The sequence below is a fragment of the Esox lucius genome, chromosome 8 (assembly GCF_011004845.1).
Source record: "Esox lucius isolate fEsoLuc1 chromosome 8, fEsoLuc1.pri, whole genome shotgun sequence".
Classification (NCBI taxonomy): Eukaryota; Metazoa; Chordata; class Actinopteri; order Esociformes; family Esocidae; genus Esox; species Esox lucius.
In genome coordinates, this window is record NC_047576.1 from 36,472,415 (window position 1) to 36,482,636 (window position 10,222).

The 10,222-nt window shown below is 38.9% G+C and overlaps 1 long non-coding RNA gene across 1 annotated transcript; it reads right to left on the bottom strand.

Annotated features, from left to right (window-relative positions):
- Nucleotides 1–287: 287 nt before the first annotated feature.
- On the bottom strand, nucleotides 288–1,454 carry LOC114829947. Its single transcript, XR_003777751.2, has 2 exons — nucleotides 1,039–1,454; nucleotides 288–881 (listed from the first exon to the last, which is right to left on the bottom strand). It is a non-coding gene; the product is annotated as an uncharacterized LOC114829947 (long non-coding RNA).
- Nucleotides 1,455–10,222: the final 8,768 nt, after the last annotated feature.

Below are 10,222 nucleotides of genomic sequence, written 5' to 3' on the forward strand. Positions count from 1 at the left end.
CTCTTCATTCATGCAGTGATCCAGACATCCAGGATTATCTTCAACAGACTGTTGAGCGAAATGGATTACAGCAGCCACATAATTGGGAGTCAGCCTCAGAACTTTATGTCACCTTGAAAGAAATAGCTGGCCTATAAATATGGTCTACTGCAGCCCACTCTTAAAGGCCAGATGTTAAAGGAAAACATTCTCAAATGTGGCTTAGCTGTTTGAGTATCATGTTTGGCAAGTGGAGTTCAGTATATGCAGTGTCATATCAGAGTGGAGACATACATTAAACTCAAATGTAACTCCCAAACTATATTTGTTTATTTTCGGATTCACCATCGAGTTAACTGTGTGTCAATTGTAGGTCTGAACAACCAAAGAAACGTGGTTCTTTTCAAGAGGTATTGTTAACAAGCTTGTTTGCAAGCACAACATGTTATACACTGTTTCAAATGTGAAACTACATACATTTTAGCTGAGTACAATTTTACTGTTACTTGTAATGTGACCTGTACTTAAAAAAAATTCTGTGATTTTTCATTGAACAAAGTAATGAACAGAAATAATACACATTAAAATACTTTGAACTGAGCATGCACTCTTATGCTTTATAAACTACAGATTTAAGACTGGGCAAAATCCAGACTTGGCACAGCATTAAATGCACCCAAAGCCTGGAGAATTCTGTAAGCAAAACTCCATGTTTGTCTAAAAGACACTGTAGGTCTCAAGGAAAAGGAGCTTTAGGGCATTTGCACAGGTGTTTGACATAGGGAATGGCGAATTTGGTAAGAACTCGATGCATGGTAGTGGTGTTATTCCAGCAGGTGGAAGTGATGCGAGCCCTGTAGCAAACAGCAGGACATCCTCTAGGGACACTGCAGTTGCTTTTTCTGAAAAGGAAAAGTCAACATTGTTTTAGTATCTTTATCATCTAACAACTAAATTATACATCCTGAGAGGGTCAAGCCAAAGGGTTTCAGCTTATCGTATCCATCTACATGCCAAATGTAGTTTGGACCCATCGAGTGATATGTACGCCTCACAAACCTCCGGCTTGTTCTCGCATCCGTTCCTTGTGGATTTAGTTGCTTCAGCAGTCTCATCACTGTGTGTCGTTTAATACGTAGCTTGTGTTTTTGCTGTACTTGCCACATAGTCCGATAGCGGAATAGTTGCCCTGGTCCATGCAGCTCTGTAAGGATGGCACGTCTCACCTCATCCAGTTGTGAATAGTTGTTCCTTCTGTACAACCCGTGCGTATAATCATCCTGATGTTGTGATTGGTTGACAACATATCAACTACCACGTCGTATGTATGCCCTGCATCAAAATAATTCATTATAATAGCGAAAGTACCTTCGGGAGTACTCATGTTTTGAAAATAGGCGCTTTTCCGTGTTTTTCACCCCTCCTTCCTGTTAAAAGACAGGCGGTCCTTCTGTCCAATCAGGAGGTTCCGTTCTGTCCTCTGCTAGATAGGCCCTACCTTTTCCGTTAGAAGTTAATGTCGTTGTGTTTTCCTATTTGGCGTTGTGTTTTCCTATTTGGCGTTGTGTTTCCCTATTTGGCGTTGTGTTTCCCTATTTGGCGTTGTGTTTTCCTATTTGGCGTTGTGTTTTCCTATTTGGCGTTGTGTTTTCCTATTTGGCGTTGTGTTTCCCTATTTGGCGTTGTGTTTTCCTATTTGGCGTTGTGTTTTCCTATTTGGCGTTGTGTTTTCCTATTTGGCGTTGTGTTTCATGATTTGTTGAAGTGTTTTCGTATTTGTTGTTGTGTTTTGCACTTCAGGGCCACCGTAGTTTTCTCCAAGTACACTATTTTCAATCCCTCTCTACCCACATAAGCACCAGGGTTTGCCGGGTCATAGTAAATCTTTTTCATAACCTGTTCAGACATCGTAGAGCATTCGGGCAATAATGAGAAGTAATACATGTTTAACAATATTTTATTTGAGTTTTCAAAATGACACGTCATCCAAGAAATTCAGAAAGGTTACACAAACATTCAGATTTCTGCAGATTAGAAAATCTGTAAACAATTTAGAAATACATTCTACATCCACAGCATCATTACTCAACAATGTTACCACACAAACATCTGTTACATACGTAAACAAACATAACAGGTGCCCAATTCTAATGTCTTTGTCATCAGCATTTGAAAATTTTAGAAGTTTATACAGGAAGTTGTTTAGGGCCGTTGATTTGACAACAATTAAGGCCAATCATCAGATGTGTTCCTGACCGTTTGCATATGCTTGTTCAGATTATTAAATGTTTTATACGGACATGGTCACAGTTATTAAAAGGTCTACAAACATCAGTACCGCTCTTGATAGATTTGTGCATCAACTGTTTAATCACTAAACTCCCATAGGATTTGTTTAGATACATGTAAACACGAGAACTGAAGTTACCCATTCTTAGACAGACTCTTTGCTCTCGTCGCACCAAGACACAACTGCTTCGCATACAGCAACCTCATAAAATGTATCCATCCCTGTTCTCACTCAGTCTCTGTGTGACTTTTGGGTCCAACTTGAGCTCATCGCAGAAAGTTCTCAGCGGCCACGTGAACATCGGTCAGCAGTGCATGAAACCCGATGCGTTCAAAGCCTTGAATAACACGTTTCAGTCGCGTGTTAAAACTGTCTCCGCAAAGTCATCATAATGGGTCTCAAAAATTCAAGAATATCTTCTCTGGCTCGTGTGGTTCACTTCACATCCTATGCATGCTTTGTGAAGAATAGCCGCAACAACGTTTTCCAGAATCATACCCAATGTTTCTTTGATGGTCTTTAAAACTTGTGGTGCAAGAAATGTGTCCATTTTGTGATAACTCTTGAAAGGTATGATGTGTTAAGAGGACCAAGCTGATGACCAAACCGGTCAAGCCAATTGTAGCTTCTTGTTGAGTGTGCGTTTGGAATCAAGATGTCGGGGTCTGGGGTACCGTAGAAGTCTACAGCGTTGTCAGCCATGGCGTCACACAGCCAGGCCTCAACCTTGTGGGGTTCAAGCTTCGATTGGTTGTATTCTTGACATGTATTGCAAATTCGTCTGCTTGATAGTCACAGGCAGTTTGTCTGTTTTTATGCTGTGTTGAGGACTGTGTTAGCTTAGGGCGGGGCATCAGGATCTTATGTTAGTCATATAGTCCGCAGTCACAAACTAACATACTGACATTTTCCGGAAATAGTTCCAATCTAACAGTCATACTGCTTCATTCCCTCGACAACTTTAAACAATACATCTACCGTATTGTGTGGCCTGTTTTGGCCCCAAATAAATCACTTTCCGTAAGGTGTTCCACAAACCGGCATTAAAAACCATTTGATCAGTCACACCGGTCTTAAACTCTTGGCCTTCGGGTTATTCATAAAATGCAACCTCCTGTATCTCTGGGTTGAAAATGTATCCACCGATCCAACTTCCATTCCCATGTCAACATAACCTGGTGTAGTTGATGTATTTGGATCGGTTTCTTCTGGGCTAGCATGTTTGATTGCTTCTCTGCTGTCCATTTGTAATGTCTTACCGACTCGCTGAGCTGCGCTTAAGCTGTTAGCTTTCAATGGTGTTTCACCCGAAACGCTAATCGCTGCACAAGCCGCCATGGTTTGTAATTTGCAGGAAAGCTAACTCAGGCAATACTGAATGACCAGCACCGGGGTCTGCATGGTTTAATTACAAAGACCAAGCCAATCATTGCATAAAACATGGAAGGTTACCACCCCACTTGTTGTAGGACATATGTTGTAGCACTTATCATAACATAAAATAGCATTGCTGAACCCTGGCGCCCCATTTGTTGCAGCTGAAATAACATTTATTGCCTGGGAATTTAACTTTCCGAAACCCTAAGACCCCATTGTTAAACATAAAACATCTCGCACCTGTTATAACACTTGTCTGGGGTACTCATCAGTCATTGTAAAACATCAAACATGGGCACAGGTTAACTTTGTAATGTAAACATAAATTACAAAGTTACCAGACATGCATATGTCATTCCAGAAGTCCCGCCCTTACACACATCACACCGGAAGTCCCACTCTGCTAATCGGATGTCCCACCGATCTGTCAGATCAATCTGGAAGCATTGCCCACCAGGGTCATAAATCACCATAGTGACACAATATACCCTACATTTACTACTTGCGACATTTACCCAATTTCACAGCATTGTCAAGATGACTCCCGCTGCTCTCATGTTTTGCAATCCTCTCAGAAAGATGTTTCAAATCTTTGTAACCTGTCCTCGACCAAGTACCATCTCCACTAAATAGCTGACATGGAAAATAGAAGAGTGCCTTCTTTTGTATGCTAACCGTTAGCCACTTTTTCTTCAAAAACCTCTCCAACTTAAACCTGTGGTTATTTTTACCAGCTGTTTGAGTGATGGCAATATCCCGTGGCTGATAGGCCCCAAGTCGTTTGACTTCATGTTTCTAACCGGTGCTCAAGTATGAAATCCACTTTATTCATTTTCTCAAGTTATCTGCCATTTGTGAAGCTAACAAGCTAGCTAAGACAATCTACCCTCCTCGCTTTTCTTGCCGACTAATGTTGGCGCCAGACAGACCGACAGCCTGTGGAGCTATAGGTTGTCAGCCCCACTTGGCATCAAATGTGTGTGATCTACATAGATTTTCAATGTACTTTGCATTGTGAGAGAGGGGCTACATTGATCACACTAACATTCTGAGCAGGCGTATTAATATGTTCAATGTAAATTGCATTGTGAGAGAGGGGCTAGCCCCACATTCACGTTTAGCCTATGGGCTACTACTGCAAACTCGAAGCAGCAGAACGCAGTATGAAGGAGCAAGTACCAATGAACATGAAATAAAATTCTAACACAAATTATATGAAATTTAGGAAGTTGCTGCATTCATACATAATAAATTATAGGAAGTAATCTTTGAGAAATAAAAATAACAATTTTGTTGCAGTTCTTTCTGTTGACAACAGGTGGGGCTATGCCCCTAATGACCAGTCACCCCTGACAATTAGGCTACATTTATTACATTCTGAAAAATTCTAAAAACTACTTAGTTACGTTGTATGGTGCTTAAGGTGTTGTACTGCTCTGAGTCAGGCCTTTGAAGAACCCATATTTATCTAAAGGAGGAAATTGTATTATAATATAATTTCAGGTAATGTCCTGAAAACGTTTGCAATGTAACATGCAAGTACATTCAGTTTGGCCAAACAGTGGCAGCATAATAGGCATAACAATAGCTGTTGTTCATTGTCACTCAGTGAGATTACATTTGGTACACATGGTCTGGGTTGTGATTTTAATTTGTGTGAATGATGTTTCACATGGGGGCACTATAGGAAAGGAAAAACCACAGATGTTGTATTGCTTTCCAGATTGCAATTTCTTTTCAATTTATGTCCAATCTAGCTAGTAGTACCTTCAATGCTGAAAACCACTAAATGCTGCTTGCAGATTTCATGTTTGTTATAATTGATAAAGTGAAAGAGCTTTGTTTCTTGTGCCATCTTGTAATGTATGCACAATTTTTACACTTTTGAAGGATTCTTTGGGGGATTATGGTCATTTTTGTGCCAAATTCTAGAAATCGTCCGTTTCGTATAGTGGTTGTAATAATTAGCATACCCGTTTGTCAAGGGAGAGAGAAATAATATTATTTATTGCAGCATTAGAAAGTCTTGTTCATGAGGTTACGGACCTGGTCTTCCTTACACAACCTCAATCTCATCTCAGTCAATCTCTTCTCACTGTAATGTTGGTTACAAGCTGATAAATACATTGAAGGGGGTGTCTACCTAGCAAAGATCAGGTTTCCAAGACAGTAACCCCCATGCCAAATGGTCAATGTAAAACATTCCTGGGGTTGGTAGAGCACAACCTACAGAGAAAGAATCTAAACCGAGAGATTTCTGTTGTTCTCATTATCTAGGCACATTCAACCACAATGAAACGTACATTCACATTGTAATTGTTAATGGTCAGATTCCTCACTCCCCCCTATCAAACATTTAAAGAAAAACATTACATGTTTGATAAAACATTACAAGTACAATTCAATTCCTACTGAAAAGAAAAGGCCCATACACTTATGTTACAAATGACTAAGATGAAACAACAAAAGGAGTATCTGACCAATCAGGTCTTATTGTTCCTCAAATGAAAATGTAAATGTAAACAAGACAATTGACACACCACAATTCGACACATAGCTCAATGCATTACAGTCCTCAATCCTGTCCCGAACTCAGATTGCAAGGGTTGAGAAACATATTGACATCAACAGGTTATTATCAGTGTTAACGGCGTTCAGCAGAAAATCAGACGAAAAACATGACAACCATGATTAAAACATTTCCCCCATTGAACAATCAAAACCCCCCTTGTCCAAATCATGATCCATGCGACAATATCATACAAAAAATATATGCATATCCTGTTGTACCTGTGACAGATTCTACCTTTAAAATAGGGAAAACATCTACCTTTGACAGGGACCACCTATAATAGGGAACAATTCACTGTCCAAACATACCATGATTACCGTCATAATGTAGATCATTAAGCATCATCACAAAAACGCTGAAGTCCAATATTGGGATTGTCATCGTACAGTTTCCCACCTGTCTTGCGAGAAAAAAACCTTTATACATATGAAATCACCATATCAGTTAATTTAGGAAAATCTTAGATTGTAAGGAAAGTAGTTTTCAATCAAGTGTCCTTCAGTTCCTGTCTTCAATTTTCTCATCGGTGATGAAAGTTCCAATATCAGTTATTGCAGTCAGTGTGATGTGGACCCAGCAAATTGCCTGGTTGTCCTAACAAGTCAGTGTAGGTGTATAATGGAACAGTGAGTTTCCAGCACTTCACTAATTCAAGATTAACATCACAACAGTGTCTTCCACTGTGTTGGGACCATGTGACCTTTCCAGTCAACTAGCCTGTGGTACTCTGACCTGTAGTATGTGGAGTCCTTCAGGACTCAGATGGATTTTCCTCATCTTGCTGTCGATGATTCATCTAGAAAGAGAGTGCAAAGCCAAGTAATCTGACCCTGGCATCGTTCTGCCATGTGAGTGGTCAGGAAGATTCGAAACAAATTCAACCAGTGTAGTTGTAAAAATCCTTCTTGAACATGTTGCTGGTACTCACACACAGTTGTCTGTGTCCAGTCAGTGACGTGATGTATCATCAGAAAAGGGGTTGTGATGTCCTGATCTGTTGAAAGTATAACTACTAAACAACGATTAGTGTGGTTCAACAGTCCATCAGACTTTCATCCACTGGGTATTGTTCCGTCAACTCCCAACAATGAAGACAATAGATCAGTCCTGAAAACTTGTGGATCTCAGAAGTTCCATCATCAGAGTGAAGCATACACCCTATTCAGACAAGTTTCCATAAAAGTCTATGTCAAAGTTCCTTTTCCATCCAGAACTGGCTTGGTTGATGTTAGGTTCCTTGTGCTATATTATTGCCCAATAGCAATTATCAGTGGAATGAGATTGTCAGACTTGACTTTGCTTAGCCAAATCGGAAATGGTTAGATCTATTCTATTCAACCATGAAAATGTTAGACCTTACATCAAACAAAAATCTCCAAATAAACAATTAAAAACATCCTGTAAATGAAAAATTTAAAACATAACAGATGCCAATGCTCCGTTATAACTATGCAAACAGGAAAAACAACATTTTTTACATAACTCCTTATAAATACCAATTTGATTTGCCTTGAGCCCTAAGCTCAAGTCTTTCCAATCATTATAAATTATCATATCATACATCCCCCCTGCCTTCACTTCATTAAGTCAATGGAAAATGACACCGTGAGTGAATGCAGAACAATGACAAATACGGCAACAGGTTGCACCTTCCTGAACCCGCACTGGCCATCTTTTCAGGACGGACATGAAAAACAGAGAATTGGTAATAGGGATGGATCTATAATCCATTCAGTAAGGAGTTGCATCCTGTATATTCATCAAAACAAAGTGAACATGTTAAAAACCCGAACATTCACTAACACAAAGACATCAATGTGCAACAGGGTTGTGCGAAGGAATTATAAACCATATAACCTACTAACAAATTTTACAACATAGCTAAATAGCTCTCAAATTTGACAATTGCCCTGGTGGTTGCCACAGTACCATCACACAGGTCTGTGAAATTGGCTATCATGCATTTATAATATCCTGTAGTTTCTTGGCACATGCCTAACTAAATTATTTTGCCCCCAAGGGATAAGCTGCGCAACTAAATTGTAGGAGTGAAAAAACCCCAGCCCATGTGCAGTGGTTTACCTGTGGCAACCACCAGGGCAATTGTATTAGCATAGCTACAGCATACTAATTTAGCATTTTTACAGGCAACAGCCAAACTACCTCATGAAAAACACAGTGTCTTGATTAACCTCCTTAATTTTAGGGAATTTGCAAAATTAGATTCATTTTTATTCCAAATATTGGTGGTCAGCCAAACCCTAAATCACAAGTTTTATGCTTTTTCTTTGTTCTATCATCAACAATGGGGGATGACTTTAGGTTTCCAACCTCACTTCAGTAGTTTTCAAAATCATACATTTCAACATTAAAGCTAATGAGAGGAAAATATATTTAGCTTTCACTTAATGTTTGTTTATCCCAAAACTGAATATGCTTGTGTGGGTAAAATTACCACAGATGAGACCAGACTGAACACTCAAATTTAACCCTTAGTAATAGGCTAATCTGATGTAATGGAAAAGGTTGCTACTCTGAGCTCCACCCATTTATGGTGAACCATTAAAAAGGCCAAATATTTGTATATGGTCCTCAGACTATCCTATCAATTTAGCCGACATCCTTTGTTAACTGAAGATTTAGATTTAGTGTCCAACCCATGTAATATTTTTGCAGTTTGTAAAAATGTGCTTATCATTATCTACACAACAACTCAACATTAGGGTGGAAATTAAGAAAACTCAAGAATGGCAATGTAGACAGAAAACAGATTTATAACGTCACTAAAATTAAGGTACAATAAGTAATCCAAAGAAAACTCAATGTAGGCCTTAAACACTGTGACATCAATACCCTATTTGTTCATTAGTCAATTTAACATTTTAGAATTTAAACTCCATTAACCAGTATCAGGCGTTGGTTTTAAAAACACAAGTATTATCCCAGTTATCGTTGGTAAATACAAATAAGAGAAACTATATTATTTAACAAACTCAATTCAGCATTTAAAATACATCAAATGTTTATTGTGGGGAGTAAACTTGCTTTAGCTGTATTACCCTGTATTACCCCAATAAGGCTATGCCTATATTGGATTCAAACTCAGTCCTCATGGGACACAGCGTGTCTCCTTAACGTTCAAGTCTATCACCATGTGGATTCTTCATTCTACCACTTATACAATATATAAGGAGAAAGAAAACACAATATTCTAACCTTTTGTAAGACAACCATGAGAGTATTTTACCAGATTAGAAAATCATTGTACCAAATTCTAATTCATCACTAGGTTTCAGACGTCTGCTAGCGAACAGCTCAGCATGCAGCAGTCGGGTACCACGTAATGGGCCTTGGTTAAGGCCTACCTACATTGTCGTGAGACCCCCCTTGTGGCCTTATGGTTTTAAACATATCATCAACGCAATGAATACATTTGACTCCAAATAACATAAGTACACATGACAAAGCACAACAAAACAGGTTATTTCTTGAATACCTATTAAAACATGTTCAGAACAAAACAAGCTATTTCGAATGCCTATTAAAACATGCTATGTAACATGTAACATGCTTCTCAAACTACATGTAATATTCAATTAAATAAGCTTGGCTGTTACCGAGGAAGGTGATCAGGTTTCCTTGATAAGTTCCAGCTTCATTTAATGATTAGGTATGATATATTTTAGGAAATAAACATTTAAGAACTCTGAATCAATGATTATGAAAGCTCACGTCAGTTCCTAGTATCGTCCATGATTCCAGGATCCCATAAGAGAGACTCCATCTTGAGACTACTGTGGTTCAGCCAGGTGGTCAAACAGAATTAATCTTCGTCCATTATGATTGTCTCCTTTCGCGCCTTTCGACTTTTGTCCTTTCTCGGCCATCTGAACTTTCCTTTGTCTTCTCTCTTCGTATGTACCACACTCTCCATCTGTCCATATCCAACTTCCTATACAACATATACAACTTCCTTGTTTAGCCGGAAAACTTAATTTTTCTCT